This window comes from Pithys albifrons, chromosome 11, assembly GCF_047495875.1.
Source record: "Pithys albifrons albifrons isolate INPA30051 chromosome 11, PitAlb_v1, whole genome shotgun sequence".
NCBI classification, from domain to species: domain Eukaryota; kingdom Metazoa; phylum Chordata; class Aves; order Passeriformes; family Thamnophilidae; genus Pithys; species Pithys albifrons.
In genome coordinates, this window is record NC_092468.1 from 16,144,192 (window position 1) to 16,163,000 (window position 18,809).

The 18,809-nt window shown below is 45.8% G+C and overlaps 1 protein-coding gene across 10 annotated transcripts in view; it reads right to left on the reverse strand.

Annotated features, from left to right (window-relative positions):
• Window positions 1-18,809, reverse strand: part of LPP (LIM domain containing preferred translocation partner in lipoma) — a 425,132-nt gene that overhangs the window by 304,603 nt on the left and 101,720 nt on the right. For 6 of the 10 annotated variants that reach the window (XM_071566772.1, XM_071566769.1, XM_071566779.1 and 3 more), the window contains exon 2: window positions 15,138-15,243. The exons of 3 other annotated variants lie outside the window; for them this stretch is intronic. The gene's annotated coding sequence lies outside the window, so the exon portion shown is untranslated. Of the gene's footprint in view, window positions 1-11,240; window positions 11,291-15,137; window positions 15,244-18,809 lie in introns of those variants that run through there. One more of the 10 variants, XM_071566775.1, reaches the window with a different exon arrangement.

The following is an 18,809-nucleotide window of genomic DNA, read 5'->3' on the forward strand; positions in this document are numbered from 1 at the left end:
TCTCAAGTATGAAACATGCATCAGCATTCCACACAGAGCACCACAGCCGTCAGACCCAGGATGATGCTTGAGCTCTTCATACAGTTATCTGCCTAATAATAACCCCATAGAGCACTCCTTGCCTGGCTGCCTGCCAGACCACATGCAGACTCTCTGCCCTTTCTGCCTTTTTTTTTTTTAATTTTTTAAAAACTTTGTCGACATGGAAATGTTGACTCTAGGAAATTCGGCCTCTTCTGTGAAACAGATTGGCTGAGACTCCTTCGTCATTGCGGAAACCATGACTTGGGGACTGGGGAGGGGAGACAAAGGAGAAAACCTGCGTGTTTTGCCTTCACGTGTGCTTTATTTTCTCCTCTGGCAGGAAACAGTGAGAAAGGCTTTGACCCAGCTGCCATCAGCTGCGTTGGAAGTGATTGTATCAGCTCCACCTGCTTAATGTGAGTATTCAAGACTGCAATGACAATGATTTGAGACAAATCAGCAGTGACTGGTGCGTTCTCAAGAGACAGATGCTACGCCAGCACATGGCACAAGTGATCCACAACAATGGGACAGTGTCAAGGTTGGGAGGGAGCAAGGAAAGTGAGGAGAGAGGGATAAACATCTCCACATCTTTTGCTAGGGAAAAAGAGATATTACAAGGAGAATGTACCTTCAGCAAACTCTGAAATGTTTGAGCCACATTATTTCCAGCTCTCAGAAGCACAAAAAGAACTGCAACAAAAAAATCCAGCAGCTACAGCTTGTCCATGTCAAGCTTTCAAAATTATAAAAAGCAGGGAGTTCAACATGGTTTCTTTATATTCAAAGAAGAACAGCCTTGACAAAACAGACTGAGAGCTACCACACACTGCCATTCACACCTATGGATCCAGTCCTGAGCTCAGGTGTGGTGCAGCCCTACTGAAACAAGTCCTGCAGACCACTCCTCACAGCTAGCTAGTGTCAAAAAAACAAAGGAGCCTCCAACAAGCATGTGGACAACAGTACAGGGTGAAGCAACTGCTGCTGAAGCATGACAGAGGCACTTCAATGGTGTTCTTAAAAGGAAAAGATAAAAAGAAAAAGGGAAAAAACATACCTTTGCAAGTTCCAGCACAAGCAGAAAGCCCCAGGTCACTGCTGCAGTTAACGAGGAGGGCGACAGCAGTGCTCAGCAAGGCTTGTTCAAAACATCCTGATGTCTTTTTTTTTTTAAATCAAATTAAGTACACACAAACAGCATCACATCTATAGCAGGCTGCTGCTTTAACATCCATACAGTCCGTAAGACCCTGTGAAGTTCTAACGGGCAGGTCAAGCCTGAAAAGGCTTTGCTATCACCCTGTTCTGCCTCCACCATGTACCCTGTTCTACAGAGGTTTTACTCTGACAACTTCACAGGCTTTCACCAGAATTGCTGCTCAGAGAGCAGCCTGCTCACAGGCACAGCATGCACGGCTCCAGTGGGAGAGAAGACTTTTAGCCTATTCTGCACCATATTCCTCCAGAATGAGAGTAAATAATAACATTCTGGAATCTTGCTCAAAGCCCTGAGAAATGGCAATGTGCTATACCTGCCCCTCTCAGTTGCTATATATCCTTATAACATGTACTTTAATATATATACGCATGCACACACGTGATGATGCCACCAAAACAAACAGCATCAGGCATGAGACCCTTGTGACCCAAATGGGTGAGTTTTAGTAAGAGTTTACACTTTTACCTCTTCACAATCAGAGATGTGGAAACAAGCCAGGAATGAAGGAAGGCATCGCCCTTTGCAAATACCTAATGAGCCTAACCGAAAACACCAAGCCCAGCACCTCCAGTGACATCCCCCAGCACACCCCAGCAGGGCAGGCAGTCAGAGATGAAAAAGACCCACCAGGAAAGCTCTTCCATAGGAGCTGGTATTTCAGCTATTAAAGAAGTTTCTGTTTAAACAGGCATTAATTGTACATGCTCAGGAATTTTTCAGCTTTGCCACTTAAAAAACACCCAAAGCCACTTTGAGGTTTTCCCTTTTTTCTCTCCCGCCTTTATTTGTTCTGTAAACACATTTGTGTGTGCCCTGGATCCTGTAACGTTCAGTTTCTGTGACAGCAGCTCCCAAGCAAAGCAGCAGCTACCTACACACACCAGGGACTGCGGAACTTACTGGGTTCTGTCCCTGCCCTCACAACACACCACAGTGCAGAACCCCACACAGTCCAAATCCTCGCAGCACTCTCTCCCAGTGCAGGATGAAGTAGAAGACGCTGTGGGTGCTGTTTGTACTAACAGATAACTTTATCAGGAGCACATACTCATGACTCGGCCACCTCCCTCACAGGCTGAGTTCCTCTCAACAAAACCTTACCTGTTAGCGGTGGGGTTTGTTTATTAAAGCAGCATTTCAAGTTCACCAGCAGATCAAGGCCTTGATTGTGGCAAGTGGAAGACATGATATAACTGCAAATACTTTAGAGCCTTTTGAAGAGGCCGTTGAGGTCAGCCTAGTGACACTCCCCTCCCCATCCCACTTGCAGGCACTTGGGGCACTTGCCATTCCAGGAGAGAGCTGCAGACGGGTCCCACCTGGTGGAAGGGGCTGCAGGGAAGACCACCCTCCTGTGCACCAACACAACCATGGCTAACTCCTACAGTAGGGCTGCCCACAAACCTGCTCCCGAAGATGCCAGGAGGACGGACAGAACAAATAGAATCAGGAAACTGAGATCAGTCCTTTGCCTTATATAATATGTACATACACTTGCATACATATGTTCGTATACATCGGGCTACATCTGTGCAGCTTTGGGCAAGCTTTGACCCTTACTGGTCAGGAAACAGACAGCAGAATCACCGCCCTAAATATACTTCAAACTCCAAGGGCTGTGTAAACACTTGCAGGCAAGAGAATGCCTGGCATCTCTATCTCCACCCCGTCACTACAAACAGCAAGGAACTTCAGCAAGGACATGCCACCAAAACACCTCATCAGCCCAAGGGAGTGATCAGTGGCACCAGCCCAAAGGGGCTGCCGGCAGATATCCCACAATACTTTATGTCTCTTTTAATGCCTTATACTTTGCACATCAGTTGGCATCCTTCCCAAAGGAGAAGGCTGGGAGTGACTCCTCTTGTCAAGCAGGTCTGCTCCACGCCTTGAGCAATATGACATCTCCTGAGAGCAGCTAGGGATCTTTCCCCTCAGAAACCACATAATTTCCACCACACTGAACCTCAGCCCACCCAGAAAGCAAGGTCTGAACCAAACCTCGGACACCATTTTGCTGGGCTGGCCATGGCACCAACCTGCACACACCAAGACACCACTAGTAGGCCTAGCAAAGCAGCCCCCACAGCATCTCACAGAACTGGGGGGTGGGGAGAGGGGAGTAATTTTTGGCAATGAAAATATAATGGAACATTTTGTATCGATCTGTTATGGGATGAGTCATGTTTAGAGTGACTTGCCTCCTCTTCCCCTCACTTCCCCACCCCCAAATTATGGACTGCAAGAAATGAGCAGAGATAATGGACAATTTCAGATGTTCTAAACTCAGGTTTCTCCCCTGCTGGAACAGCCCATGACAGTAGATGGACTGAGCTCCAGAGGAGATGTCCCTCAAGTTCCCATGCCTTTTACTGGCTACAAAATTTATGTTTAGCTCATGGGCAGTTAGGAAAGGACTAGAAGAATGAGGGACTACTTTGTAGAGGAAAAGAGTAATCAGAAGGAAGATCTGGAAAAGATCTGCAGTAAAAGGAGACACAAAAAGTAGATAGGATCAGACACCAGCCCCAGGAAAAAAAAAGCAAGCTGGAGGTAGATCAAACTGGGGGAAGAAAATGTCTCGGTGAACCTACTACTTCTGCTTCAGGAACCCTGTGGACTTTTCAGTCGACAGTCACTTACCAGCATCTAAATGCCAAAAATCAAGAATAATCACTTGCAAAAAAAAAAAAGAGGGAAAAAAAACAGAGATAGGAAAATTAGGTTGGTGACCGTAAATTCTTCCTTGACTTCTTCAGTCCCTGAGGATGAAACAAAACATCTAAGGAAGCACTGGAAGTCCAAAGGTCTTTTTAGGGAACTGAAAGCTGCATACATAGAAACCTGATAACCAGTGAGTTTTCCTAGCTCTGCTCCACAGAAGATAACACACAAAGATCTTTGTGCAGAGATTACTACTCTCTTACTGGGGAGTGGGTTTGGTGCAACATAAACCACTGATCCCACTCTTATCCCATCAGATGACACTAAAGTGCAGGCTGCTGAACTCTAAACTCACCCATACCACATACATTAAATATATATAGATATATATATCTATATATGCACACATATGCACCAATCTCTGGTTTGCTGTCTGAATCTCTAGAGAATTAACTAACTTTGAGCACATTAAGTAGAAGATGACAAGCTACGTATGTGCTTGCCTATTAAGGTTTGGCAGTGGTACACAGGCAGGATGTAATCACCCAGCACTCCAATCAAGAGATCTAGCACTGGACGCCAGTCAGGACCAATACACTCCATTCAGACAAGAAAACTGGTACTTCATAGACTAGGAGATGACTAATTGCAGTAGCTGAGTTATGGCATAGCTTTTAACACACAACGAAGAGACATTAAGGTCATCTCGACTCTCATCTGCAGCATCCCCTCCCACAGCAGACTCGCTGCTCTTTTTTCCTCCTACTCCTTTTCTCACTTTCTACCCTGCCCTTCAACCTTCCTTCCTTTCAGGTCTTTTCACCTCCTTCCATACCCATTTACCTTCCTCTGCCTATCCACTCCTCCGACACCTTAAACACCTTTCTCATCACACACAACTCCCACTGCAGAAGCCCTTCTCTCCCAGCAATCTACTTTATCTGGATTTTGATCTCCAGCAATCACCTTGGAGATCAGGGTGAGATGCTGACCCTTCCCCAACCCTCAAGGGCACATTTGTCTGCCCTGGATTGCAGACTCTTTATGACAAGCAGTGCCATATTCCCTACCTGTAAACCACAGGATACATTTATGGGGTGAGTAAATGATGAACAAACCATTTCAGGGTAGCTCAGTGTGGGCTCCCTCAGTGTTTGCCTTCCTTCCACTGCAAACTAATCTACCTGTACAACTTTTTCTTCCTTATCTTTGTTACAAGGTTATCACTTAAATTTATCAGCATTTTTGAAAAAAAAGTTGAGATAGGGAGGTGGGGAAACCAAGGGCCTTTCCCAGCCCTGCTCACCTTCAGCTCAAACAGTGAGATGAAGAGGAGTTTGTGGGAGCACCATGAGGGGAGACCACGGCCAGAAGTAACTCACCGGGATTATTTCAAACACCACATGCTCAGTTCTATTCAGTTTTCAGTAGGTTTTTGGATGAGCAGACACACATGGCTGTTTTCTGTGGGAGGCATTATGAAATCTACATCCAATTCCACCACATGAGTGTGTGGCCACCTTTGAAAGGAAGCTGGAAAAGAGGCAAGTGGGCTGTTGAAATGGGAAGCTGGGGTAAGGAAAAAGATGTTACAAACAAAAGATTACCCATAACACACAGGGCGTCAAGAGGTGACTAAGAGGCAGCCCATGTTTCAAGGACTAAACACACCACAATAGCGAAGCCAAAACCCTTCACCCGTACAGAGCCAATGTATCCAACTGGCTGATTGGCAACAACGCCCACACACAATGGGGGATTTGCACAGCAGGTGCAGCAGTTCCCAAGAATCAGTGTGATAAAACAAAAAAACAAACAAACAAAAAACATAAATAAAGTAGTTCCTAGACAGTTTAATGAATTGAGATAAAGCACCACCTTTCAGTGTCAGGAGATCCCAAGTTGCTTGAGGTTTCCTAACTTGCCCAGTTGCTGCTCTTTCTTCCCCTGCACTCCTATAGCACGTGGATTTCACCCCGTCTCCCTACACAGACCAGCTCCTCACCTACACAAGGGCATCACTCCAGTCACTTTGAAACACCCATCCCCAGTGCCCCAGTGTTCAGAAATATTTGCCTGGAAACATGCTCAAAAGCCACGTCCTTCTCCTTCCCTACAGTTTTAACAGCCCCTACAAGATTATCTGATGTAGCTTTCTGACACTCACATATCTTGGCGGTGAATTAGCTGATAACTAACAAAGCACTGCGGGTAGCACACGTGTCAGGAAGCTTAAGTGATAACACTGTTATGCTGTGAGAAACCTCATCCAGGCCCTTAGGAAAAAATACAGTTTTTGTTATTGGTTTCATCTGAACTCACCAGCTACCCTCAAGACTTCACAGCAAACAGAAATGCCTTAAAGTAAATAATGGGGAGGGAGCATTAGAGATGGTCACTGAGTCAGCATTAAGAAAGAGACTATGAAAATTAAGAACAAAAGTGGAGGACAAAGCAATCACCTAGAAAACAACAGGAGACCAAGTAAAAATGTCAAACCAACAACCACCCCCTCCTTTGCACTAAATGCACCTTCCTGCATACAGCATTTCACCAGATAGAGATGGAAGAGCTGGTGCTTAACTCTGACCCTGGAGGCTTGCCCAGAAGTTTTTACATCACTCAGCACCCTGTGTGTAAAAGGGCAGCAGTGGTGACACTCCTGGTGAACTCCCTCTGGCCAAGATGTCTGGCAGGTATAGTTAAAAAGGCTGGTTTGGGAAAATATTGCCTTTTATAGCTTATCTCAGTACAGACAGCTGCCTCACACCTCTAGAAATAGCAGGATTTAACAGCCATGTTTGCAGGGACAGATTTAAAGGTTCCATCTTCTAAGAAACAACCTACACATCCAGAAACAGGAGGCCAGATTTGTTTTGATCCTGGAACCCCCTTCCATATGCTAAGCATGCCCACGGATTTGCAAAAACCCTGCTCTGAAAATGGGATGTTCATTCAGCAACAGGCGAACAACTAATTTGCATTTGCCTTCCTATGTAGTCTGTTCCCAGTGCAACCGGCAGCAATACAGCACATGATCAGGCTGATATTGCCTTTTGGTCAAAGTAGTTGGCATTTTATAAGTAAAATAGTGGTGGAGGAGAGCATTAAACACTGGAAAAACAAGAGTAACTCATGAACAAATACCAGCAAGCACAGCCGATCAGCACCTCTCTGCTATTCCTCTTAAGATGGAGCAAGACAGGATCAGATCCCAAAGCATTATTATGATTTGTTTGAGGTGATAAGGACTAAATGATGGGATTTATTCCTGGGTCAGTCCCACAGCTTCAAACACCAACCTCAGGAGCCTGGAGGAGCTTCTTCAGCCATCTTGACTTTATTGTGTTTGAAAGTGCAACAGTGATAATGTTATTCAGCTAACTTTTAGCAATAACGAGCTTTTTTAGATAAATAGTATGCAACTTCCATGAATTTAACACTGAAAGAGCTGATGCTTGGGATGTAAGTGGGTCTAAATCTAACAGGGCCTTGCAAAATTTCCATGGTACCATCTTTTACTAGCAACAGTTGGACCAGTTGTCTATTTTTTTTTTAACTGAATAAAGGGGTACTAAAGACAACAACCTGCTGTGAAATGACCAAAATTCCCATGCAAACAACTCATTAGCAGTGTTCAAATGCAATTTAAATTACTAGTTGTTAAAGTGCTCCTCAATTTCATGGTAAGTTTCCAAGGAAAATTACATGCTATGTACTATTTAATTGATTGTTTTCTACTTCTTAACATCCATTTATTCCCTCCTCCTGTCTTTTCCCTAATTTCAAGGGATGACGATGACTTTTCAGGGAGGAAAGGGGAACAGCTAATGGAGTTGAAGAGGGATTTACCTGTAGAACGAGGATGTAGGAAGAAAGTGGCTGCCAAAACCAGACAGCTTCACCAAAACCTGTCCCTCTCTGATATTTTTGCAGTAGGGGTATGAGACAGCACAGCACAAGGACCCCTTTCCTCTTCATCACAGGCAGCCCTTCTGAAACCTGGTATTTCTTTAAAACATAGTGATCCCCCACCATGACAAGCAGTAAGCAGAGTTAACTATTCGAGGACATCTGTAAAGCAACAAGAGCAACCTGTTTCCTTCTTCTGGGCACACCAGTCCTGGAAGCAACATGCTCACTGAAGGCAAACAAGTTGTTCTCATTTGGGAGATCTCATCCCAAATGCAAATACCTCACTCACAGGAGCAAAGTCCCCCACTAAAGCTGACTGAAGAATTAGGTTGTAAGACCTCCTGCTGCTTGCAACAGCTGGTACAGGAGAACGTGTATTATAAAACTAATAATAATATACATTTCTTAAAAGCCTGAACTCTGCTCAGATCCCAGAAAGGAGTAGCCATACAATTAGATAAGGTGCCATCTGGAAATTTCTGAAGTAATGATACATGATGGGATCATGTCATGCACTAATAACATAGATTAGCTTTATGAAATACTCAATGCCACTTGGTTTACCTTTAAGCAATCGATGCAGAAATATTTTGTGCTCAGAAAAGTATGACTTTATTAGAGTAAAGGAGATGGGTTTAACAATACCAGTCTGCATGAGGCCACAAAGCATCCACCTGTCTGCAGGAGCTGAGCACGAACCATCACATGGAATATTTTTCCCAAATTTGCCACACAGTGCCCTAGTTTCTCTGCCTGCACACTGGCATATCACTGTTTTTCTCAGTTTTCAGGCACAATTTAGTGTTTAAGGGCACTGAAACCTTTGCCTAAAGAAACGCAAAGTGTCAGCTGTGCACAGGCTTGTAACCTTCGCCCCTTCCATGCCCACATGTGCTAGCCCCACACTATCCGGGGCAGCTTCTCTTACCTGCCATGGGGCATGTACACCCAGCCCTTAGTGCATACTAAATGCCCTCATAACACTCAAGTCACACAGGGTTGGTGTCATCCCTTTGCCACATCCCATGCAGTGCCAGCCCTGGATTGATCAGGGCAACAGCTGGGTGGAAGGATAGGCAGCCAACCAAACCTCCTCACATGGAAGCTAAAGCAAGTCCTCTGCGTTTACCACATCATTAAAAGTGATTGAGAGAAGCTTAAGAAGCAGACCGCTCTCAACATGCTTGAGGTCCAGTGTCATGGAAGGCTTCTGAGACTCAAGTGCTTACTAGGTGCCAGGCTAAAAAAATCTTTAGACAGGTGTATTAAATTATAGGTCAGCCCTTAATGGCTCTGTTTCTGGAGCAGGAGAAAATCCACTGTGGATCCTGGTTAGCATCAGCGATCACTGCATCTGCTCAGGTCCTGGAGAAATACCAGATGGAGAGCCATGCCAGCTGCAGTCCCAGCCCTGGGCATCATTCATTCTCCAGAGCTCCCACAGCTCTACCCAGCAAGAGCTCTTCCTCATCAGGAAAGGGGGCACAGGCAGCACATGGGGAGCTCCTCCTTCACAGACCATCCAGCTCTCCAGTCAGGTCCTCGCAGTGATGAGATGTTGCCCAGAGAAGGATCAGCACATGATCATTAGAGTCACAACGTGCTTTCCCAGATGTGACAGACTAGCACTTCCCAGAGCCCTGGTTTACAGCACCCAGGCACTGCTCATCCTTGTCTTCCAACAAACAGACTGTCCTGCTGAGCAGGAAAGGAAGGAAACTGCGAGGGGAACAGAATATAATCATTTCAAGTCCCACCGTGCTGCTCCCAAAACACCAAGCCCAGTCACAATCAGCTGGAGAAGCCTGGATGCACCACATTCACATGCCACCTGAAGCACGGCCCACAGCACAAGGGCCATGTGTGCACATGCAGAGGCAAAGCACAGCACACAGGGAGCAACACAGACCACCATCCCACTACAGGAATTCCACAGCTTGGCGCCACCATGTACAACAGAGGATCAGTGGCTGCTGGGCAAGTCGCTGGACTGAGGCTTCAGGTGCTGTGACAGCTCCACACACGTCCCCAGTGCCGTGTTTCCTTAACCCATCACCTTCCCTGCCCATTCAGGCCGTGCGTACTTTAGGACAGCAGTTCTTTCTTTTGCACTGGTACCAAGCTCAGCCCAGCTAATCCAAGCAGCTTGAAACAACAAGAATGAAAATGAAGCTGAAGTCTATAAACCCTCAACACATCCCAACTGTAGTCCTTTACCACTTTTTGGGGCTGAGTATTTTTTCTCTCTCATCCACCCTCATGCAAACTAAGCCATCTTTCCCTGTCCAGAACAATCCAGATAGCTTTGTACGTCAAGGACCTGCTACAAATCTACATCTCTGGAAAACCCAAACCTCACAATGACTATTAACACCTATTTGAAAGAGCAAATAAAATCAATGAGAAGTTCAAATTTCTAACAAAGGTCTTACATTTAGAATAGAAAGAGTATGATAGCAACAGGTTTCTTAAAGCCTAAAAATACCAGTTAGCTGAGGTGATACAAGGATTACTAAACAGTAGTGGGAGCTAAAAAGGGGTTGTCGCCTATGTCCCTTCCAAAGCAAAAGTACAAAGTGCACTGCCTCCCATTTGAGGTGCAGCACTGGCTGCTACACAGCTACCCAGAGCAGTGTTAAAAGCACTCTATGTATGTTACATGCTCCAAATGACAAGAGGAATGCAGGACAGTGGACCTCTGCTCCAGATTCCCTCAACATGGTTTTAGTTGCCATGAATTAAACAGGAAGCAGAGCATCTTCCAGGTTCCCCCCATACCCCTGACTGTCTGGATGAACTGCAGCTTCCTTTCAGGAAAGAGAAAGAAAGCGGGGGTGAAAAAAGAAAAAAAAAACATAAGCAGCCAACTACAATATTAGACAGATTAAAAATATCACACTAAGGAAAAATACAGAACAACAGGAACAGACACTGAAACTTTACCCACTTATGGTAGCTAAACTTCAACTAACAAGACAGTTAAATATTAACATTTGGGATAAATATATCCATGCATTATGCAGCCTTTTTAACACACATTCTTGCTTAGGAGACTAAAATTGTATATAAGCCATGTTTTCCTTGCTGATCGCATCCATATATATTCATTTAACTCTACAGTGCTTTGCTGCATTAACCAATGGAACTAAAAGGAAGAGCATGATGGAATAGGAGCTGGCTTAAATTATCTTTATACCTATTCTTGAAGAAACATTTTGCCTTTGAGACCAATCCACTAAGACAACTTTCCCTGCTACAGAAGGTTTCATTGAGTCCTTTGCTGTTGACTGGTGATCCACACGCCTGCCGCCACCAGCAAGGCACACACTTTGATGCAATCCATCTGACTAAACACCACACACGCACGGAAAAAAAAATCCCAAGTTGCTTGCTAAAACAGCAATGATGCACTTACCAGCATCCAGGCAAGCTCCTTTGCTAACACGATTCCCTATTGAGCAGATCAAATTTAGAACAAGGTCCAGGAGCAAGAGAGAACTGAAAACTGACCACAACAAGCTTCCAAAACAAGAAAGGGGGGGACAAAAAAAAAACCTTACTACAGGAATTCAAATCCTGCTTCCACCAGACCCTGAGTCACCTCCCCTCCCTTGCAATAGATCAGAGCAATGGGTAAACATTTCCAAATATGGAGATCAAAACTCCAAAGGATGTCAAAAAAAAAATCACCCTTCTCTCCCTGGCTTTGGCACAGGGATGACTTGCCCCTCTGATGCATGAGCTGAGCACATTGCCTTTGCTTACCTACACACAGCCTGGGCACAGGGCCTCATGTCACCATCTTGAACTGTGCTTTGGAGGCTCCTGGATCAATGGGTGACACTGCATCTCTGTCCCCTCCCAAGGATACATGGGAAGATGCAATGCGAGCAACTCCAGGAGTCCTACCCCCTTGCCCTCTGAAACAAACCTCTCCCTCATCTCTCAACTCATCAGAAGAAAACCTCCTAGAACTACTTTTTGGAGTGTTCTTTGAAGGCAAATAGGCAAATTCAGGCTGTGGTTATAGCAACACCAGCTTAGCACCAGAAAAAGTGTCAGTCACATCACAGAGGTCCTGCTGGCACATCCCACACTGGCTGTTCACCTGGCACAGGGTAATCTCCCCTAACCTGGCTCATTGAGCTGGTGCTTTGTAAAAAGCACGTGTTTGATCTTGCATTATGGAAAAAACCTCAAAAACCAAAACAAAACAAACACCTTCAAAACAAGACCAAAACACAGCTCTGCAGAAAGGTATAAGGACAAGACAAGATGCCCCCGGACGAACAAGGAATCCTAGGATTGCAGCACCCTCCAATCCTTGCTGGGACACAGCACAGCATCCCATGTTAGGAGGGAACAGGAGACTGTCCAGACTTCCCACCCTGGGAAAGGGGCTTGAGGGTCAATGCTCAAGCCCACAGAGCAAATTTAGGAGGAAGAACAGTTATTCTTACATGGTACAACTGTGCCTGCAGAGGCAGCATGCACACCAGAGCAATATTCCCATGCCGATGCTTCCAAAAGCATCAGTCCTCGGCTGCAACAGCCAGCCTGTGGGCAAGCAGGAAAGTGACTACACCTGCCAGCACAGGACAAGAGCCTTCTGGTAGCTGCAGCCATCGCTCCAGGAACAGGCAGCCTCTGAGGAACGAGCAAAGCAGGACATTTTCAAGGGGAACAGGCTGCTGAAGCAATCCAACCAGACCAGAGTGATTCCCTAGCACCACCCACAAGATGCTATTGAATTTATAGGGAAGGAATTCCAGAGCTGACTCTGCCCATGTATGGCCAAAACAAACTGTAAAAAGCAACATTATGATACATCTGGCTTTCACTGGTACTGAAGCACAGGCTTCAGGAGGAGCTGCAGTGACAGAGGCTCTACAATTACCTCCAGTAACTGAGCAGAGATCAGGCAGCAAGTTTAGCATCCAGTATGACAGATGACAGAAAACATGTAAACCTTTGCTTCAGAAGATAAAGTTTTCTGCCTTTTAGAATACAAACCACATTTAACTCAGTGCTGCATTGCTACCACTGCAAAAAAATCAACCTTGCCAGGGAGCATCAGCACATATTCATTACACTAGTAAAGATAGCTTTAAAGAGCCAATAGTTCAAGTGGCACTAAGTGGTACACTAGGGCAACCCCAATGCATTGTAGGGACTAGCTCTCAATGGGTAGCTGATCAAATATTTTTGCCATGTGCCCCAGCTAGCAGCAGGGCTACCAGGGGCTTTCTCCATGTCAGAAATGGGAGATATTCTGAGCACTGTAGTCACCATGGAAAAAGATGCTCAAAAACTAAAGTAGGAAGGGTCAGGTAGGTGTAGCTTTTAAGACTTCGGACTTGGTTTTCCAGCCCCTTGCAGAAAACAATTCCCAAGGTATTTTTTCTTGCAAGGACAAAGTGGAATAAGTAGAGAATACTCTAAATTAAGGAAGGGAATACAAGCATGGAAGGGGAGCACTAGGAAGAATATAAACACCACCATAGGCATGCACCAGCCTTTACAGCTCAGGGGTCCTACAGCATGAATAGATCAAAGTTCTCCCTAACAGTTAAATGCCTCCACCTCGCCTGCCCTGCCAGCAGAGAAATATTAGCTGTGTCAGTGCGAGAGGCAAAGGGCTTAGGGAATGGGAGAGGAATGCAGGCTGCAGTGGCACACACGGAGGGGACAGGGAAACAAAACCCAGGGGAATGTGGGTTGCTCGCGCTGCCTCTGCCTTTGCACAGGGGTCAAGCAGGGTACATTTTATGGCTCTTGGGGTTGAAACCTGGGACTAATGCTTTTGTGACCTTAGAGGGACTCCCATGTCAGAAACAAAATATAGCTGTTAGAGGGGGTGGGAGCCCAGGGGCCTGAGTACATGAGGACAAGCCATTTCCCAGATCCTGGCAGGAAGCCCAGTGATGCTTTTCAATATGTGCAAGTTGTACCCATCGGACTGGGAATGAGCACGTGTCTCCTCTGAGCAGCATTTGCTGATGGGAGACTCACAGTGAGGCTACCCCTCCCTCCAGCTTCATGTTCCCCAGGACAGCACCAGGATCCCCCTTCCATTTCCCAGCTGAAATGACAATCTACCATTTTACTGTGCTCACTTTAAACACCTAAGTGTGAGCTGGTGTTCAGTGCCTCTACTACTACTACCTTCCACCCCAAAGAGAGAGGAGAGGAGTCAGAGGGACAAACACATCCATGTTCAACCACAGCCTCACCAGGAGTTCCCTACTACATAGCAACATGCCAATTCCTCTCCTTGACACAGTTCTAAGCCTGGGAAGCAAAATCTTGGGGGCCTGGGAATGAAATCCAACTCAAGCCTCCTGCACAGCAGTGCAGATCTTTATAAAGCAGCCACTGGGTCAGGCATGGCTAATTTCATTTAAATGCTTAGCAGGATGACTGAGTATTTGATTCATAAAAGTATCTTGAATGGGCAGAGAGCACAACTTGTGTGGCTTACAGAACACAGGGACTGCTACAGCATTACACAGACACAGACAGCAAGGACCAGGGATGCTCATATGTACACATGCACAACTATGCACACAAACTCCTGCTCCTCCACCATGCACAAAAGCAGACCTAGGACTTGCAAGCTGAAGTCCTGTGCAGCCAAAAGCCAGCACAAATGTGTGTGACAGTTCCACAGGCAAAGGCAAAAATTGGGTACAGCAGAGTAAATATAGAAAGAAGTCAGGCAGGCAAAGCAGGTGCTGGCTTGAAAAACCTTGGCCAGAAAGGCTTCCCAGGAGGTTGAATCTGGTAGTTTTGCAACAGCTCCACAGAAAGACAGAAGAGACAGAAAGAAAAAAGAGAACATGAATGCATATGTATTCCTTTATCGCCATATATAGTATATACCGACATTTGGTATATACACCCCCACGCTCTCATATGCCACTGTATAGTATATACTTTATATGCATTGCCATCTTTGTTTCCATGTGCCTACACGTGTACAGCGTGTGTATGTCTATGTCTGCATCTGCATTTCTGGTGTGTGCATTTGTCATTACCCCCACATCACCTATCAGCGCGTGCTGTGACAACACATCACTCAACATGTCTAAAGCCTCACTTCTGGACACTCACAGCTTCTCCCTGCTCAGTCCTTCCCCACCAAAGCCTGTGGGTGAATGAACCACTAGGGAACCACCAGTTTGTCTCATATTTTCCAAAGATCCCACATCCCCTCCAAACTTTAAGAACCACAAACAAGGTGCCACTGTCAGAAAGGCTTGACATTGTTCTGAGAAGTTGCCCCTTGTGCCTGTGAATCATGTTTACATACCAGTTCTCACGCTGCACAGCCTTACTAGTGGGATGAACTCAGAGCAGGGCGTTTGGAAACACGCAGGGCTCCACCAGACTCACAACTTTGGGTTTCCTTCCCAGCCCTGCAAAGAGAGAGACACCCAAGTGATGCACACTGGATGGGTCTCCTGATGGCCTTGCAGTTTAATACCCACACAACTTCTGGGAAATGCAGCCTTTTCCTCCCCAGCTTTCTTAAGCAGAAGCGTTCACAACTCCTGGACTCCTTTTAGCACCCCCAAAAGGAGGCCCCACCACTTTGAACTGGGTGAACAATCAGAAATGACCAGAAATGTCAGATGCCACAGCTTGGCCAACAACTCACATTTCCTCAAGCCACCACTCCTTTACTGCTCCTAATGCCACTGAGAAGGGGGAGGGACAAAGAGACACAAAATGAAGAATAAAGTAAGAGGTGAATGCATTACTCCCCTCTCTGACCTCAGGCACAGTGAGGGAGCTAGAAGGCATCATCTAATGTGCTTTGAAGATCCTGGGGTTTACCATTACTGTGAGCAGAGTCACACCACCAGCCCTCCCCCTCAGCACAGCTTCTTCTCTAAGGAGCTCTGCCCAATTCCCACTGGGGACTGTCTCGCCCTTTCCTATAGCTGAGAAGCAGACACTACCCTTTCTTGACATGATCAGCTCAGTATTGTTTTTTCCCTTCTGCAGAAGATGAAGGTAGAGCAGAGGGGACAACCAGGCCATGGAGACCACCATCTTAAATGTGGCATGCCAGGACACATGGCAGGGTGCACCCCATGGAGACCTGCAGCATCTAAACTGCACACTCTTTCCTGCCCCCAGACAGCATCCTGTCTCAGCCACATCCTGGTCACTTTGACAGCCCTATCTCTGCCCATGACAAGCATAGGCTTGTCTTATCATCACAACTCAGCAAAGAAAGTTACTGCTATTTGTTTCTGTAACTATGGAAAAGCTTAGTTCAGACTTGAGTTTGTTGTACCTCTGCTGCTCACGAGGATGCATGCGAGCCCACAGATCTACAATCAACATACAGCAAAACACAAAAGCATGCTGGTGGTACACAGACCAGGTCCCTCCTCCTGTCACAGTGAGATGGCTTCCTGCCCCTGCCAGCATCACTTGGCTCCCAAGCCACACCTGTCGCCACAGCAGCCAGGAGTGCAACGGGGCTCTTGTCTCTCCCAGGCAGTGGTAGATCTTCATTGCGCCAATACCACAAAAGCACACGGAGCTTCACCCTGTCCCAGCTCAGTCCCATGGATCTGTGGTGGAACCCAGCCCTGAATCTCCACAGGAATGTGCAGGTACAAAAGTCCCCAGGACAGTCAACGCTCCCTCAGGTGTGATGAGGACAAATTCAACTGCAGACTGCAATGGCCTCTCCCACTCACTGCAGGCTTAGGATGAAGGTGAGTAACTGCAGAGTTTTATTGTTGCTGAACTCAGTCAAAGAGCAATTTCTCTCCATCCATCAATGAGGAGACAAGTACAAGCAAATATTATGGTTGTGCATGTTTACTTTTCATTTTAAAATTGTGTAGAGTTACATACAATTTAGATCCTTCCCACAGGCTCCCGGCAAAATGCCCTTCAGTCTTATCTGTAGAGGCAGAAGACAACAACATTCCCTTCTGGTTCCAGCACCATTTCAATTCAACTCACAACAGCACCTCTGGGAGCTCCAGGTAAGACAATACTTCTTGGGAACCAAAGTGTGCTTAAAAAAATCTTGGCTCAGGATTGCCTCTCTCAAGATGAATTCACAGAACGTTTACAAGATCAGTGATAGGACTTAGATAGTTGGAAGTGCATCTTCCTGGCTTTACTTTCCACATCAGCTATCCCTGTCACCTTGTGACTGGGGTTCCTGCAGCAAGCTGAGCAGGACACCACATATCCTCCTTGAGGCATGCCGCTGAAACTTTCCATGAAACCACCCTCTCAAGCAGCAAGTGGGGTCCAGCATGGTCCCGGAGGCACAGCAACCCAGTGATGCCCAGGCAGGGGCTCCCATCTGGCCACACACATCCACAGGTGAGCAGGACAGGGACAGGCTGACTGGTCATAGCAATATCCACCTGAGCCAGTCTGTCAAACTGGTATTCCATTAAAGACGGAATGATCAGGAGTTCATTCACTCACTGGCTAACAATATTGGTGATATATTGTCCACAGTAAGAACCAGTATTTCTCAAGAAAAAAATAAATATAAATTTAACACACAAGGATAGTAGAGAAAGCAAGTGTTCCTCTTTGCAGATTTAAATCTAAACCCAACAGTTTAAAGTGCCTGAATTTAAGAATCAGTCCTCTGTTATGACTAGAGTTTTCTTAGATTGTTCAAATTTTTCAGGAATGGACAGTTGAAGACCTCTGCAAGAGATCCAAGTTTCAAAGAGCAGCAGTCAGCATTTTCAGACAAAACTAACTTTACAGTGGCCATGTAGAAATAGAAGTAACCAGACTCCCCAGTCCCTTTAATTGAAAATTTTACCTGTGAAAATAATTTCAGCAAGTGCTAATTACACTTCTCTCACAAGGCCCTGGTTGAATGGGAACTGCTTTACTGACTACTCAAAAGCTACATTCACTTTTAATCTCCTTTACACTTGAAAGTGTTACCAATATTCAGAGAGTATGTATTATTACTTTTATTTTTTAAATCAGTATAGCTGTAGTTGTTGAAGCCCAAGTTGAACTGGAATAAAGTGGCCTCATGCTGGAATCCTTTCTCCATTCCTTCATGAAGCAGATGGCTCAACCTGACAGCCACGAGAAAAATTGTCATTTCAACTGTTCCAGTCACCAATTTCTAAGCACAGACAAGCTCTCAGCCAGTCAGCCATCAGCATAAACTGACATGGGTCCCCCCCATGTGATTGGCAGGTGCACGAACAGTTCCCCAGACGCCAACCTCATTCAATCTGACCTTTTCATTTTAAATGAAAACCACTTAAAAGCCTGCCCTGTTCTGACATATGTCTTTTTATGTCTTTCCCGCTCTGTGCCAATCTATTTGTTATTTGCTGGCCAAAGTTCCAAAACTAAGAAATCTCACTTTATCTCCTCCACTGCCAGAGCCCTGACCCTCAGGCACTCTGGCCACCGCCAGCACCAAGGGAGATGTCTGAGGTCTCTACATTCTCACACATTGGAAAATCAGACTCCTCACAAACAAACCACAATTTGGAGTCCAAATCTGACTTAAAATTCAGCTTATATGTATCAGTAGCTTTACACTTTATCACAGCCACATGGACACAGGAACTTCTCTTTCTGCCCTGGGACACTGACACATGCAAGATCTGGCCCTAAGAGTTTTCTGTGTTTGCATCTGTGTTTCTCAGGCTTCATATACTAAAATTAAACTGCTCAATTCAAAGTTATCTAATAAAAAGATCATGCAAGACAACAAAAGCTGGAGACGGGTTTCCTCTGCTCTGCTGCCAGCAGTGGCACCTGCTCAGGGAGCCACCACTATGAACAGCCTGGCTGCTGCCTTTTGGGAGGCCAGAAACTGTGATGGTGTAAAGCAATGACTGTGAATGGCGAGTTTCAGTCTGCAAGGAAGCACACTCCCCTCACAGATACACACAGCACGGAGCTGCTTTCAAATCGACCACAACCCCATGTCTTAAAATTAGCCATAATAGGACTT